At 49.9% G+C, this 15,000-nt stretch overlaps 3 non-coding genes and 1 pseudogene across 3 annotated transcripts in view; all 4 read right to left on the bottom strand.

The window, feature by feature from the left end:
• The window catches only part of LOC121740086, a 1,903-nt gene extending 1,243 nt beyond the window's left edge, over positions 1 to 660 (bottom strand). Inside the window, exon 1 of the ribosomal RNA XR_006037537.1 lies at positions 1 to 660. This exon is cut by the window's left edge and continues 1,243 nt beyond it. This is a non-coding gene — a ribosomal RNA (small subunit ribosomal RNA).
• A 2,085-nt stretch (positions 661 to 2,745) lies between these two features.
• Positions 2,746 to 2,902, bottom strand: LOC121740151. The gene has a single exon (XR_006037584.1). It is a non-coding gene; the product is annotated as a 5.8S ribosomal RNA (ribosomal RNA).
• A 425-nt stretch (positions 2,903 to 3,327) lies between these two features.
• Positions 3,328 to 5,230, bottom strand: LOC121740084. The gene has a single exon (XR_006037535.1). It is a non-coding gene; the product is annotated as a small subunit ribosomal RNA (ribosomal RNA).
• A 2,883-nt stretch (positions 5,231 to 8,113) lies between these two features.
• LOC121740124 overlaps positions 8,114 to 15,000 on the bottom strand; it is a 9,333-nt pseudogene continuing 2,446 nt past the window's right edge.

Here is a 15,000-nt window from a genome sequence, read left to right as displayed (position 1 = left end):
AATGCAACTACGAGCTTTTTAACCGCAACAATTTTAGTATACGCTATTGGAGCTGGAATTACCGCGGCTGCTGGCACCAGACTTGCCCTCCAATTGTTCCTCGTTAAAATATTTAAAGTGTACTCATTCCGATTACGAGGCCTCGTAAGAGTCCCGTATCGTTATTTTTCGTCACTACCTCCCCGTGCCGGGAGTGGGTAATTTGCGCGCCTGCTGCCTTCCTTGGATGTGGTAGCCGTTTCTCAGGCTCCCTCTCCGGAATCGAACCCTGATTCCCCGTTACCCGTGACAACCATGGTAGTCGCAGAAACTACCATCGAAAGTTGATAAGGCAGACATTTGAAAGATGCGTCGCCGGTACTGGACCATGCGATCGGCAAAAGTTATCCAGATTCATCAAAATAAACGACTTAGGACGCGAGGCCCTCCGTCGATTGGTTTTGATCTAATAAAAGCACTCATCCCATTGCTGGTCAGAGTTCTGATTGCATGTATTAGCTCTAGAATTACCACAGTTATCCAAGTAACTGAGTAAGATCTAAGGAACCAAAACTGATATATTGAGCCATTCGCGGTATCGCCTTAATACGGCTTGCACTGAGACATGCATGGCTTAATCTTTGAGACAAGCATATAACTACTGGCAGGATCAACCAGGGAGCTAACCACTAGAGCCGCACGAATCTCTTCGAGCGCTCGAGGTACTCGCCGTCGACACGCGTGTCGACGGCCAAACAGTGCACGCGCGCACACACGGCGGACCGTGCACGCGCGGTGACCAGTCATTATTTGAATTTTCCCTTTTGTGCGACAAACACAAAAAAAAGAAAACGCGGAGCAACTAAGCTACCGCACATTCGAACGTTCCATATTACGAGATCTATCATCTATGATAGTGTAACAGAGAGTTTAACATGAACTCGTCAACCATATAGATTGTCGCCCGGTGCTGGAGAGATCAGACCACATACATTACGTCAAAGTTGATGTAATACTATATGAAGAAATATTGTAACTTCGCGACCGCTATCAGTTCCACCTTCGACGCGACGGGCACAATACCAGACAACGGCGCACTCTAAACAGGTGCTCCGCGCTCGTACATAATGCCCCGCCGCGATTGTTACGGTGGTAACTTTAACGAACTGCAGCTACCGTTCGGCTCGACACAAAATCAAACTAATGATTATCGCGAGAACCTCACGTTTCGCTGGTCCGTCGGTCGACACGTCGTATATTGTTTGTTTATTATCATTATGATGAGCTCAAATGGATATGGCACAAATTTTTGTATTTTCACACATCGCATAACCAACACCACCATCACTGCTCACTCGCACTCACTCCACATGTATATGCGAATGCGCCGTGCAGATAATGCGCTGGTGTTATGCGATTAAAAATATATGTTGTCACATCGAGTAGTATAGACTTCAATTAACCTAAACCTGGTACCACCACCACCACCACCATTCCCCCCCCCCCCCCCCCGCTAGCTTGCGTCGGGCCGGACGCGCGTAAACGCGTGCGCGGTTCGCATTGAAGCGTATTATCCATCATTTATACCGTCCGCAACGGCCGGCCGGCAACCCGACCCGGTACGCCAGCGAGCGCCGAGACGCTCGCCGACGGACTCCCGAGAGGCGCTTAGGCCGACCCCGAACGGGTCGCGATGCATTACTAAGAGAGAAGTGCACGCCGTCGGCGGACGTCGACGGACGAGTCCCGTGCGCGCCGCATCGCCGAAACGATCGACACACATCGAGGCGCACGCCCGTACGCCGCCGAATGACGATGAATCTCTCCGTTCGTTCATTCGAGTTTCGCAGGTTTACCCCTGAACGGTTTCACGTACTCTTGAACTCTCTCTTCAAAGTTCTTTTCAACTTTCCCTCACGGTACTTGTTCGCTATCGGTCTCGCGGTAATATTTAGCCTTAGATGGAGTTTACCACCCACTTAGGGCTGCACTCTCAAGCAACCCGACTCTTAGGAGAGCTCCTCTCGCCGCCTCGCACCGTCGCTACGGGCCTGGCACCCTCTACGGATAAACGGCCCCGTTCAAGGCGAACTTGGACAGGCGCGGCGACGACGAGAAAGCGGAACCTCCCGAACACCACATCTCCCGCGACCGAGACGACCGCGGGATTCAGTGCTGGGCTCTTTCCTGTTCGCTCGCCGCTACTAAGGAAATCCTAGTTAGTTTCTTTTCCTCCGCTTACTAATATGCTTAAATTCGGCGGGTGATCCTCCCTGATCTGAGGCCAACGATAAAAATTTGAGGCAGACGCGATATCCGTCAGCGCAACGACTCCGCCTCCGCGACCGAAATCAATCGGTGCGTCGGCGTCGACGACGCGCCCTTCGGACGTCGAGTCCGCCTACTGTTCATTAATTCAAATAATATAACAGTGTTTTCGACGGCGGTGTTTTCGTTCGAACGTACGCAGCGCATCACGCGCGCCGACGACACAGTTCGACGTGCGTGCACGCCCCGCACACCGATAATCACTCTCGCAAATTTTTTACCTTCACGGAGCGTCGGTGGGGAGCGGCGCACGTCGCCGACGCGAGCGCGCTACCGTACACACCACACAACACGTAACGTTATATTACATTTATGTCTCATATTTAAACGGACCGCACGTGAGGCGCGGCATGGGCGAACCCACACACGCGCGACGCCGCCCGGAACCGTCAATTGTTCGTCGTGAGACGAACAGTGTGGCATATGATTTTATACAGCCGGCCCTCAGACAGGAGTGGTCCTGGATGTTTCTCCACGGACCGCAATGTGCGTTCGAAATGTCGATGTTCAAATGTGTCCTGCAGTTCACACTATGACGCGCAGTTAACTGCGTTCTTCATCGACCCGCGAGCCAAGTGATCCACCGTCCAGGGTAATGGTTTATATTATAAAAAACATGTCACTGGGTGTGAAAAATAAATTAAATGTGAAACAAACAGACCACGGACGTGTTAAGGTCAAACGTGGACATTCGTTTACCGCTCTCTGTTATAATGTTGTATTTACGCCAACCGACGGACGCGCGACGAGCTTACACCCCCCGCACTAGCACACTGACTTTCGCTGCACGCGATCCACCGTCTGTTCATTGGACACTCGTGGCGCGGATTCTTGCCAGTCAACGTGACGCGAACGTGACAGTGTGTGTACAGGTACTAGCGCACTAGCGCGTAGGGGTCAACTCGAGCGTTCAAGTTCGACTCCGTCGTAGCGAGAAAAAAATGTTGTTCAGTTCGATTCGATTGTTTATGGTATAATATTATCGTCGCGTTAATTGAATAACACAACAACATCATACGATAATGATCCTTCCGCAGGTTCCCCTACGGAAACCTTGTTACGACTTTTACTTCCTCTAAATGATCAAGTTTGGTCAACTTCCCAGCAACGCCGACGGCCGTGAAGCCACCGCGTGTCGGTCCGAAGACCTCACTAAATCATTCAATCGGTAGTAGCGACGGGCGGTGTGTACAAAGGGCAGGGACGTAATCAATGCGAGCTTATGACTCGCGTTTACTAGGAATTCCTCGTTTATGGGGGATAATTGCAAACCCCAATCCCCAGCACGAAGGAGTTTCAACGGGTTGCCCGGGCCTCTAGGCCAGGGAGAACATGCTGATTCCTTCAGTGTAGCGCGCGTGCGGCCCAGGACATCTAAGGGCATCACAGACCTGTTATTGCTCAATCTCGTGCGGCTCGAAGCCGCCGGTCCCTCTAAGAAGAATTTTAATACGTCGCCAGTGAGTTGCGCGACCGAAGTCGCGCACACCTAAATGGCGACGCCTATTTAGCAGGCTAGAGTCTCGTTCGTTACCGGAATTAACCAGACAAATCGCTCCACCAACTAAGAACGGCCATGCACCACCACCCACCGAATCAAGAAAGAGCTGTTAATCTGTCAATCCTTCCGGTGTCCGGGCCTGGTGAGATTTCCCGTGTTGAGTCAAATTAAGCCGCAGGCTCCACTCCTGGTGGTGCCCTTCCGTCAATTCCTTTAAGTTTCAGCTTTGCAACCATACTCCCCCCGGAGTCCAAAATCTTTGGTTTCCCGGAAGCTGCCCGCCGAGCCATTGTATTAACGTCGGCGGATCGCTAGATGACATATTTACGGTTAGAACTAGGGCGGTATCTAATCGCCTTCGAACCTCTAACTTTCGTTCTTGATTGATGAAAACACCTTTGGCAAATGCTTTCGCTGATGTTCGTCTTGCGACGATCCAAGAATTTCACCTCTAACGTCGCAATACGAATGCCCCCAGTTATCCCTATTAATCATTACCTCGGAGTTCTGAAAACCAACAAAATAGAACCGAGATCATATTCTATTATTCCATGCACGAAATATTCAAGCGGCATTTTGAGCCCGCTTTGAGCACTCTAATTTGTTCAAAGTAAAATTGTCGGCCCACCTCGACACTCACTGAAGAGCACCGCGATAGGATTTTGATATTGAACCGACGTTTTACCGTCGGCTCACCGACGATATGCTCCGCAAACGTGTCAGTATCACCGCGGATGCGGTGCACCGACAGCGCGGCGCACAAATGCAACTACGAGCTTTTTAACCGCAACAATTTTAGTATACGCTATTGGAGCTGGAATTACCGCGGCTGCTGGCACCAGACTTGCCCTCCAATTGTTCCTCGTTAAAATATTTAAAGTGTACTCATTCCGATTACGAGGCCTCGTAAGAGTCCCGTATCGTTATTTTTCGTCACTACCTCCCCGTGCCGGGAGTGGGTAATTTGCGCGCCTGCTGCCTTCCTTGGATGTGGTAGCCGTTTCTCAGGCTCCCTCTCCGGAATCGAACCCTGATTCCCCGTTACCCGTGACAACCATGGTAGTCGCAGAAACTACCATCGAAAGTTGATAAGGCAGACATTTGAAAGATGCGTCGCCGGTACTGGACCATGCGATCGGCAAAAGTTATCCAGATTCATCAAAATAAACGACTTAGGACGCGAGGCCCTCCGTCGATTGGTTTTGATCTAATAAAAGCACTCATCCCATTGCTGGTCAGAGTTCTGATTGCATGTATTAGCTCTAGAATTACCACAGTTATCCAAGTAACTGAGTAAGATCTAAGGAACCAAAACTGATATATTGAGCCATTCGCGGTATCGCCTTAATACGGCTTGCACTGAGACATGCATGGCTTAATCTTTGAGACAAGCATATAACTACTGGCAGGATCAACCAGGGAGCTAACCACTAGAGCCGCACGAATCTCTTCGAGCGCTCGAGGTACTCGCCGTCGACACGCGTGTCGACGGCCAAACAGTGCACGCGCGCACACACGGCGGACCGTGCACGCGCGGTGACCAGTCATTATTTGAATTTTCCCTTTTGTGCGACAAACACAAAAAAAAGAAAACGCGGAGCAACTAAGCTACCGCACATTCGAACGTTCCATATTACGAGATCTATCATCTATGATAGTGTAACAGAGAGTTTAACATGAACTCGTCAACCATATAGATTGTCGCCCGGTGCTGGAGAGATCAGACCACATACATTACGTCAAAGTTGATGTAATACTATATGAAGAAATATTGTAACTTCGCGACCGCTATCAGTTCCACCTTCGACGCGACGGGCACAATACCAGACAACGGCGCACTCTAAACAGGTGCTCCGCGCTCGTACATAATGCCCCGCCGCGATTGTTACGGTGGTAACTTTAACGAACTGCAGCTACCGTTCGGCTCGACACAAAATCAAACTAATGATTATCGCGAGAACCTCACGTTTCGCTGGTCCGTCGGTCGACACGTCGTATATTGTTTGTTTATTATCATTATGATGAGCTCAAATGGATATGGCACAAATTTTTGTATTTTCACACATCGCATAACCAACACCACCATCACTGCTCACTCGCACTCACTCCACATGTATATGCGAATGCGCCGTGCAGATAATGCGCTGGTGTTATGCGATTAAAAATATATGTTGTCACATCGAGTAGTATAGACTTCAATTAACCTAAACCTGGTACCACCACCACCACCACCATTCCCCCCCCCCCCCCCCCCCCGTCCGTCCGGAAGGAAAGTTTGAAAAACAAAAACACTCTCAAGACCAATCGGTCGGTTCGCGCATTGAACATCTCACTTTGATATTATACAATTTGAATTATGAATTACAGTGGCGGGACGTGTTCAGTGTTTATTATTATTGTATTGTACATGTGAAACTAGAATAAATAGTACCTACCTGATAATAACAAATGTCGACGGTGGTTATATAAAAATAATAAAAAATATAAAAAAAAAAATTAAAAAACAAAACTACGGTGGCGGGTCGTGTTCAATGTTTATTATTATTGTATTGTACATAAATCATCATTATTATTATTATTATTATATTTATTTTTATAATATTATTATCATTATAATTTGCATCAAATTCTAGGTAATATACTAGGATAGGATTTTTAAAAATGAAACTACATAATATTTTCAATTTGACAACAGACTTGCAACTTTTTCGCTCGCTTATTATCAATGTATATAGATATGATAGCTATTCGCCGCAATCGTTTTGTATAATACTATACACACACTGTTTCACCCGGTACACGTAATATGGTGTGATATTTTTTAGGATAACAATAAATGTAACAAGTAAAGGAGTATGGGCACATTTGGGCTGTCGGCGGCCACCGCGACCGATGATGAAAAAATATTAGTGTCAAATGAAAGTACTGATGATATTTAGAAACAACATTAGGTTAGGTTTGGTTAGGTTAGGTTACCAGCAGCGGAATTAAGTGCCATTATTGAACACACACGAGTAAGTACTAATAAACACTGGTCCTTCTTATGAAAACCTTTCACCTTACCTTCGCGCTTTTGCTTTAAACATAAGCTAAGATACTTAATAAATTATGCATATCAGATTTATTAAAGTATATTTCGGCGATGAGATGATTTCAACACTGTAATTGTAGGACTCCTAAGTATGAAATATACTTTATTGTCGAATTATTGTCCTTGGCCGCGCCTTTACGCTTTCATTTCGTTTTTATTATTATTATTATTATTATTTTATTTTATTAATCAGACGGACCGACACACAGGTGCACATTTTTCGCATTTATAATATTAGCTATAACTGGATATAGTGTCAATTTATTATTCTGTTTTGTCTACGGACTTGGCGTGTACGGTGCTCGCATTGAATTCTCGTTTCGTTCGCGCATTAAAATCTTATATTACAACACTATAATAATATATCTATCTATTTTACAAAGTAAAGTACAATAGTTTTAAATGATTTATATATACGTATATTCATTCGTAATGATAATAATATTATTATATATTATTGAAGTGAGATAAACAAAGTTGATAAGTAAGTGCATTTGTTGAATAAAAAAATAATAGTAAACTGGAGACTGACGGGGACTATTGTTTGTGCTACGGGATAGCGATGGACGTTGCCGTGGTGCCATACTTAGTTAGTTAGGGACAGCCAGTAAAATAATGGTGTACTAACAAACTGAACGCCTAGATTAATTGAGACGAGTAATTCTGTTTACTGTACACGCATTGAATTCACCTCTGGTCGAGTCGCGCCGCCCGGGCCGCGTCGTCGATCGTCGCAAGCGTAAGTTTCTTTGTTCAGTTCGCGCATTAAGATCCCCTACTGACCGTATTAAATCATTGAAGCATTACACCTATTTTGTCGTGGCCCTCGCGTGCTTTGGTACACGCATTGAATTCACCTCTGGTCGCGTCGCGCCGCCCGCGTCGTAAGCGGACTTTTCTTTGGTCAGTTCGCGCATTAAAAACCCCTACTATCCTCCAACTCTACCTTAGTCCATTAGTCCTTCTATTTAAAATAGAAGATTATGATTATATTTCAAAATTGACAATTCAACCAAACAAGCTGCTTTATCTCTGTACTCGCATTGTTAGCGAGTGCGGAGAACACGCACACGAGAGGTGCACCTACGTGTACCGTTCGACGCGTGCAACCCCGTTTGGCGTGGTCGTCGACCTACACCATTTCGCGTGCGCGCCGTGCTGTCAGAGAACACACTAGCGCGCGCACATCGTTCATGGAGAAGAGACGTCCTCGGACGAATCACCTGGCGTAGGGCTGAGTCTCAACAGATCGCAGCACGACGCTGCTCTACCGAGCACAACACCCCGCCTGGAACGTAAGTCGTCTACAGACTATTCCGAGCCCCGACATCGAACTGAGCTAATTCGGAAACTTCGACGCCGTGATGCACGCGTTAAGCATGTAAGCACCGATCGTCGCGCTCCAAATGGGCTTCGACGTCGCACCTTACGAGTAAAGCGCGACTAGTAAAGTCACATTGTTTAGAGCCTCCCGACTCTCGGGGCTCCACAGTGAGTATATCCTTGCCGGATTCGGCTAGGCTGGCTTCGGCCTTAGAGGCGTTCAGGCATAATCCCGCGGATGGTAGCTTCGCACCACCGGCCGCTCGGCCGAGTGCATGAACCAAATGTCCGAAACTGCGGTTCCTCTCGTACTGAGCAGTATTACTATCGCAACGACAAGCCATCAGTAGGGTAAAACTAACCTGTCTCACGACGGTCTAAACCCAGCTCACGTTCCCTTTTGATGGGTGAACAATCCAACGCTTGGCGAATTTTGCTTCGCAATGATAGGAAGAGCCGACATCGAAGGATCAAAAAGCAACGTCGCTATGAGCGCTTGGCCGCCACAAGCCAGTTATCCCTGTGGTAACTTTTCTGGCACCTCTTGCTAAAAACTCTTTATACTAAAGGATCGATAGGCCGTGCTTTCGCAGTCCCTATGCGTACTGAACATCTGGATCAAGCCAGCTTTTGCCCTTTTGCTCTACGCGAGGTTTCTGTCCTCGCTGAGCTGGCCTTAGGACACCTGCGTTATTCTTTGACAGATGTACCGCCCCAGTCAAACTCCCCGCCTGGCAGTGTCCTCGAACCGGATCACGCGGGAGTTGTACGGCGACGAGCGTTGCCGCCACGTCGCCACTCTGCACGCTTGGAACGAAACACCGTACGCACGTCGATTGGATCGACCGCGCACCGCTTCCGCCCAACCGAGTAAGTAATGAAACAATGAAAGTAGTGGTTTTTCAGCGGCGACCGCGCGAGACGATCTCCCACTTATGCTACACCTCTCATGTCTCCTTACAATGCCAGACTAGAGTCAAGCTCAACAGGGTCTTCTTTCCCCGCTGATTCTCCCAAGCCCGTTCCCTTGGCTGTGGTTTCGCTAGATAGTAGATAGGGACAAATCCCTCCACCAACCCATGGCCCTCTCAACCTTTCGTGGTTATACGGGCCAAATCATGGGAATGTGCACCCTACTGTCCTGGGTCCTGCCCTTCAGGTGCACACTTCTTGATTCCCTACAAATTATTTAATCTTTTGCTATTTGTCCCTAAGTCCTTCTCCCCTTTCTGGGGCGGACAGCACAGAGACGGCTTCGGTGTCTTCCGATAACGCGTCCTGTATCCACTATCATTGTTTCGTCTTCATTGCCTCCTGTTCTCTCTTTCTTCTCTTTCCAACCTGCTTCTAATCCTGTGCCATAGATGCGCGTATTCCTGCAGTCTTCTGAAGTTCGCCGCTGAAGAAACAAGGTCGCAGTAGTAGGCCGGACCCTCTCCGGGGACTTCGATACCATCCAAGAGTTCCCTACGCGCCTCCCCATACAGAGGGCACTCCCAGAGTGCGTGGTGTACGTCTTCTACTTCGGCTTCGCCGCAGTAGCATGACCCCACAGCGGCAAGAGTCATTCTGTGGAGCCTCCCTCTGAAACAGCCATGGCCGGTAAGTAACTGCGAAGTTTCATAGTCAGGCTCGACCCAAGTTGCCTTGGATCGGGCCACCACATCCGGGAAGAATCGATATAGCTCCCTCCCCTTGGTCGACGTGTCCCAACGTTCCTGCCATAGGGCATAAACGGACTCAGTCTCCCTGAGTTTGGCACCCCGAAGCTCTTCTTTGGAAGTCGCGGACTGGCGCAGCACACCTAGTCTGCCGGCACGGATTACCTCGAGGTCGGCCGGAAGCACCCCTGCCAAAACTGACAGGGCGTCGGTGCTCGTCGAGCGATACGCCTTGGTCAGAAGGATCAAAGCGGGTTTCTGGGTGCGCAAGAGCGCGCTCCGCACAACGTGCAGGGTCGCCCGCTCATACCAACATGCTGCAGCATAAGTCACGGTAGCCACGAAGGTTCCCTGATACAAGACCCGTAGGGCCTTGTACCTAACCCCCCATGAGCTAGCCGATACTCTCGACATTTTGCCAAAGCAATTTGCCGCCCTCTCTCCAATGGATACCGAGTGCTGCGCGAACGAAAGACTCGAGTCGATCACCACTCCCAACACTGTGGTCGACGTGACGTTTCCGATGGAGTTCGACCCTAACTTGACGACTGGGGGTCGCTGGAACTTCCCCTTGATCGTCATGGTTGACGATTTCGTGGGAGAAAATTCCAGCCTGTTGCGGACACCCCATTCGGCAATGAGACGCAATGCCTCCAAGGCTTTCGCCTCGAGGGCCGCTCGCGAGTCCCCCTCAATCAAGATCGTCACATCGTCGGCATACGCCACAAGTGTTACCCCCCTGGGGAGGGGCAATCGGAGCAAGTCGTCCATCAGGATGTTCCAGAGCGAAGGACCCAGCACCGATCCCTGAGGACAGCCCATCGTGGCCACCTTCCACACTACCCTGCGACCAACGAACATGCCTACCCTGCGTCCGGCGAAGTAGCCCGCCAGCATCCGATAGATGTTTGGCGGACAGCCCCCCCTTTTCGCTTTCAACATGATCATTGGCCACCAGGCATTATCAAAGGCCCCAGAAATATCAAGAAAAATCGCCTGTACATATTTCGACGAACTCCGGCGAGCCGCACCGAGGATTTCTCCCAGAGCGGACACCGTCGACCGTCCACGAGTGAAACCATGCTGGCAGTCCGATAGACCCCTTGTCATTTGCGTGGCGCTCTTTAGCATTACTCGTTCTAAAATCTTCCCAAAGATCGGCAACAGGGTGACGGGCCGGTAGGCTTTCGGATCGGTAAGCGGCTTGCCATTACCTTTCGGCAGGACAATCAGCTTACCGTCCTTCCATACACGCGGGAAAACGCCCTCCCGGACACATCGCCTAAACACTTCTGTTGTCTCTCGCGGCGCGGCTGCCCAAACGTGTTTTATTATTCGAGCGGATATCCCATCGATCCCCGGTGCTGTGTTAGGAAGCTCCCTGACTATATTCGCAATATCTTGTTCCGTCGGAGGAGGAGCATCTTCTCCTGAGGGAATCGCTGCTGCCACTAACCGCACTTGCCGGTGGTACTCTGTGTCCTTGGACACATCGTCGTCCGGACAAAGAGCATACATAAGGCTGTGCATGGCCTCATCAACTCCCCCAGCATAACCTTCGGCATGTTTCGTGCCATTAACTACATTGCTAGGAGGTCGCAACCTCCCGCACGCGACACGGTACGCCAAGCCCCATGGGTCTTGGTTTCCCGATTCTGCTACGGATCGGAAAAATTTCAGTTGCTCCTCCTTGATGGCATCCCTGTATCTACGCCTATGCTCAAGAAAGCGCTGCTTATTAGCCTCCTCGTCCGGGCTATTGCCCTTCCGACTTGCCTGCCAAGCTCTGCGCGAGCGATAGGTCTCGCGGCGAATTCGGTCTAAGACCGGGGTCCACCACTCATACCCTCGCTCTGTTCTCCCCCCCTTAACGAACCCCAAAACGCTCTTGGCTGTGCTAGTAACCATCTTGGTAAACTTCGCACACAGCACCTCTGCAGGCGCGGTCCATGAGATGTTAGCGGACCTTTTTTGGATCTCGTCCTCAAAGATTCCCCATTCCACACCACGATCCCGAAACCTCATTGGCTCTTCAATCGACCCAGCGCCAGAAGCGGTGTTCTTTTCGGCCACCACATATGTGATCAGCCTATGGTCACTGTCTATTGCGTCTTCATGCACTCTCCACCCCGTTACCAGGGTGCCTTTTGTCAAAGTAAGGTCGATGTTGGACGATGCGTTCGTCGATGCAAACGTGGCCGGCTGGTCTGGTGCATTGGCCAAGCGGAGTCCATGTGCCAGGATAAACGCCTCCATCGACTCGCGACGGTGCGTGACGTCTGGTCCGCGTCCTCTGTACTGTCTCTCCTCACAGTACCACATCGGAGAGTGCGCGTTTGAGTCAACCCCTATGATGACCTTCTTACCCCTCAAGGAGGCAAGAACAGTGCCCAGATGTTCCAGGTGAATATCTATTTCGTCGCTGTACTGGAAGTACGCGGAAACAAGATACACGCCCTCTTCGTCGTTCAGTACATGACACACTAGACAGTGTGAGTTCGACAGGTGGTATAAGATGGCGCATGTCAAGTCCCCCCTACGAACATAGATACCCGCCTTGGCACCGTCGCTGCTCTGCAAGATGTTGTTTGCCGCGCGGTGAGAAGTGGAGCCAGGGTAATGTTCCTGGACCAGAACGACGTCTAGTCCCATCTCCTCTGCAATTAGGGGCAGCTCTGTGGTGGCCGTAATTGCCCCCGCCAGGTTAATCTGGCCGACGGTTAATTGCTTTGAGTGGGCCATTAGTATGCTGTGGACTCTATCATTCTCTTTTCGGCATGTTTTCGGGCCGGGCATTCGGCGCTCGCAGTTCTATGCTCAAGGGAGGCCTTATTGTGGCCGAACCTGTAGCATGTTGCACATCTCCTGATAGTCTCCTTACATTCTGCAGCCGTGTGGCCTGTATTCGCACACTGGCCACAGGTGGGCTTGTCCGATTTGCAGCTTTTCTCATTATGCCCATATAGATGGCACCGTCGGCAACAGATTTCCGTTGTATAATCCTCTACAACTATGACCTCCCAGCCGATGTAGAGTCTCTTCTTTTCAACGAGGCACTTCCTCAGGTCTGGGAGGCATCTCAAGACGTATGTTGTCCTTTGACCGCCGTTTCTACTTTTCTTAAATGCAATCTGACTGCTCTTCACCAGCCGCTCAAGGGGCCAATTTTCGTCTTCGCGCAAATTCTGATCCTTGACGGCCTTGAGAATTTCTTCCAACTTATGGTGATCACCGTCTAGGTTGCGTAATGCTACTAATGGTTGCCGACCCTTTAATGGTTCGGCCCGTAGTGTCGGCGGTATCGCCGCCTTTAGTTTGTCCATGTCTTTGGACGACGATGTTTGTACCAGGATTCCCGCTCCGGCAATCTTCTTTAGTCTCTCGACCCTAATATCAAGTGTGGCGGGGGCTACGGAGGTCTTTAGTATCTTCTTTGTGTCATCTGACGTCTTCACGTCTTCTCCAGCTGGGAGAACTTTTATCATGGGGCCTCTTGAGACTCCCCGTACCTTTTCGGCAAACGACTGCTGAAGACTGGGTAGCTGTCTTTGACAGGATTCCATCCTGCGTCTCTCCTCTTCAGCGATTTCTTTTTCTTTTTGCAGGGCTTCCTTAAGGCTGCTGACCTTGGCGTCGCCGAGTTCTGCAACCTTCGACTGCTCTCCAACCATTATGGCGAGGTGGGAGACTATCTCCAGCAGTCTGGCCACCTCCTCAGAGACCTTTGCGCTGTCCGTCTTATTTAAACGCGACACTGTTGACCTGATGATGCCATTAATCTGCGCGGCCGATTTGTTCGCCAGCGTAACCAAGGTCCTAGTTCCGACCTTATCAAGGTCCTGGGACAACTCTTCTTCTCCGTCGGTCGAGCATGGCGTCCTAAAGTCAGGCTGCGGTGTTACTGGACCAGCTTCCTCTTGAGTACCGTCTTCAAAGTGGAGAGGCTGACAAGGGCGCACGAGCTTCCTCTTCTGCCTCTTTTTCAGGACCGATGCGGCCTCCTCCGGAGACAAAAACCTCTTAGACGCCTGCTGCTGCTGCTGCTCTCCAGGGGGCGTCCTGATGGCTTCAAGCATCTGCTGATAATATATCTGCGCTGCACTTGCGGCCGCACCCTCCATCGTTATCTCCTCGTCTGATGTTGTATACGACACGGGAGGGGGTGGGACGGCAGGGGGCGGCGTCCGAGCCAGCGACTGCCTCGGCTTGAATGGCTGCGGGGGCGTCCTCCGTGGTGGCGGTCGTCCGCCATCCTCGGGTTCGGACATGTCCGAACTTGAGTCCGACGAACACTCGATCCAAACCCTTGTAGCCAGATGTCTAACTGTCACCTGTCAGCTGTCAGCTGTCACACGTCACACGTCAAACGTCAACGTCAAGTGTCAAAGAGCACGTTGCGAGCACGTGCTCGCACGTGGTTTCAAAACACAAAGGAAATGAAATCAAGTTAAAATAAATGTCAATAAAAGCTAAAATATAATTAAAACTAACTATATTTAACTTAAAACTATATGCGTCCGTTCGCGTATTGGTTGTACACTAAAATGTTTGTGACTTACCACTAAACACCGCGTCCAATTCGCACACTATTCCCGAAATATCCCTCGGGAGGTGGTCCTCGACCGGCCAGGGATACTTACGAGATACACTATCACTAAATGCACACACAGGATACAAAAGATCGCACCTGCAAGCAATAAATAAATTTTAAACAAATTTATTATGCGGAGCACTCTAAAACGATGTTGACTCGTTGCCGTCCAACACCGAAGTAGATAGGGACAGCGGGAATCTCGTTAATCCATTCATGCGCGTCACTAATTAGATGACGAGGCATTTGGCTACCTTAAGAGAGTCATAGTTACTCCCGCCGTTTACCCGCGCTTGCTTGAATTTCTTCACGTTGACATTCAGAGCACTGGGCAGAAATCACATTGCGTCAACACCCGCGAGGGCCATCGCAATGCTTTGTTTTAATTAGACAGTCGGATTCCCCTTGTCCGTGCCAGTTCTGAGCTGACCGTTGAACGGCGGTCGTACAGAACCGCGCCGATCGAGCGCGAGACTCTCACGACACGGCCTTACGGCTAGGAAGATCCGCGGAAGGCCGGAACGCG

This window comes from Aricia agestis, chromosome 2 (assembly GCF_905147365.1).
Source record: "Aricia agestis chromosome 2, ilAriAges1.1, whole genome shotgun sequence".
In the NCBI taxonomy this organism is placed as follows: Eukaryota; Metazoa; Arthropoda; class Insecta; order Lepidoptera; family Lycaenidae; genus Aricia; species Aricia agestis.
This window is presented reverse-complemented; position numbering and strand designations above follow the sequence as displayed.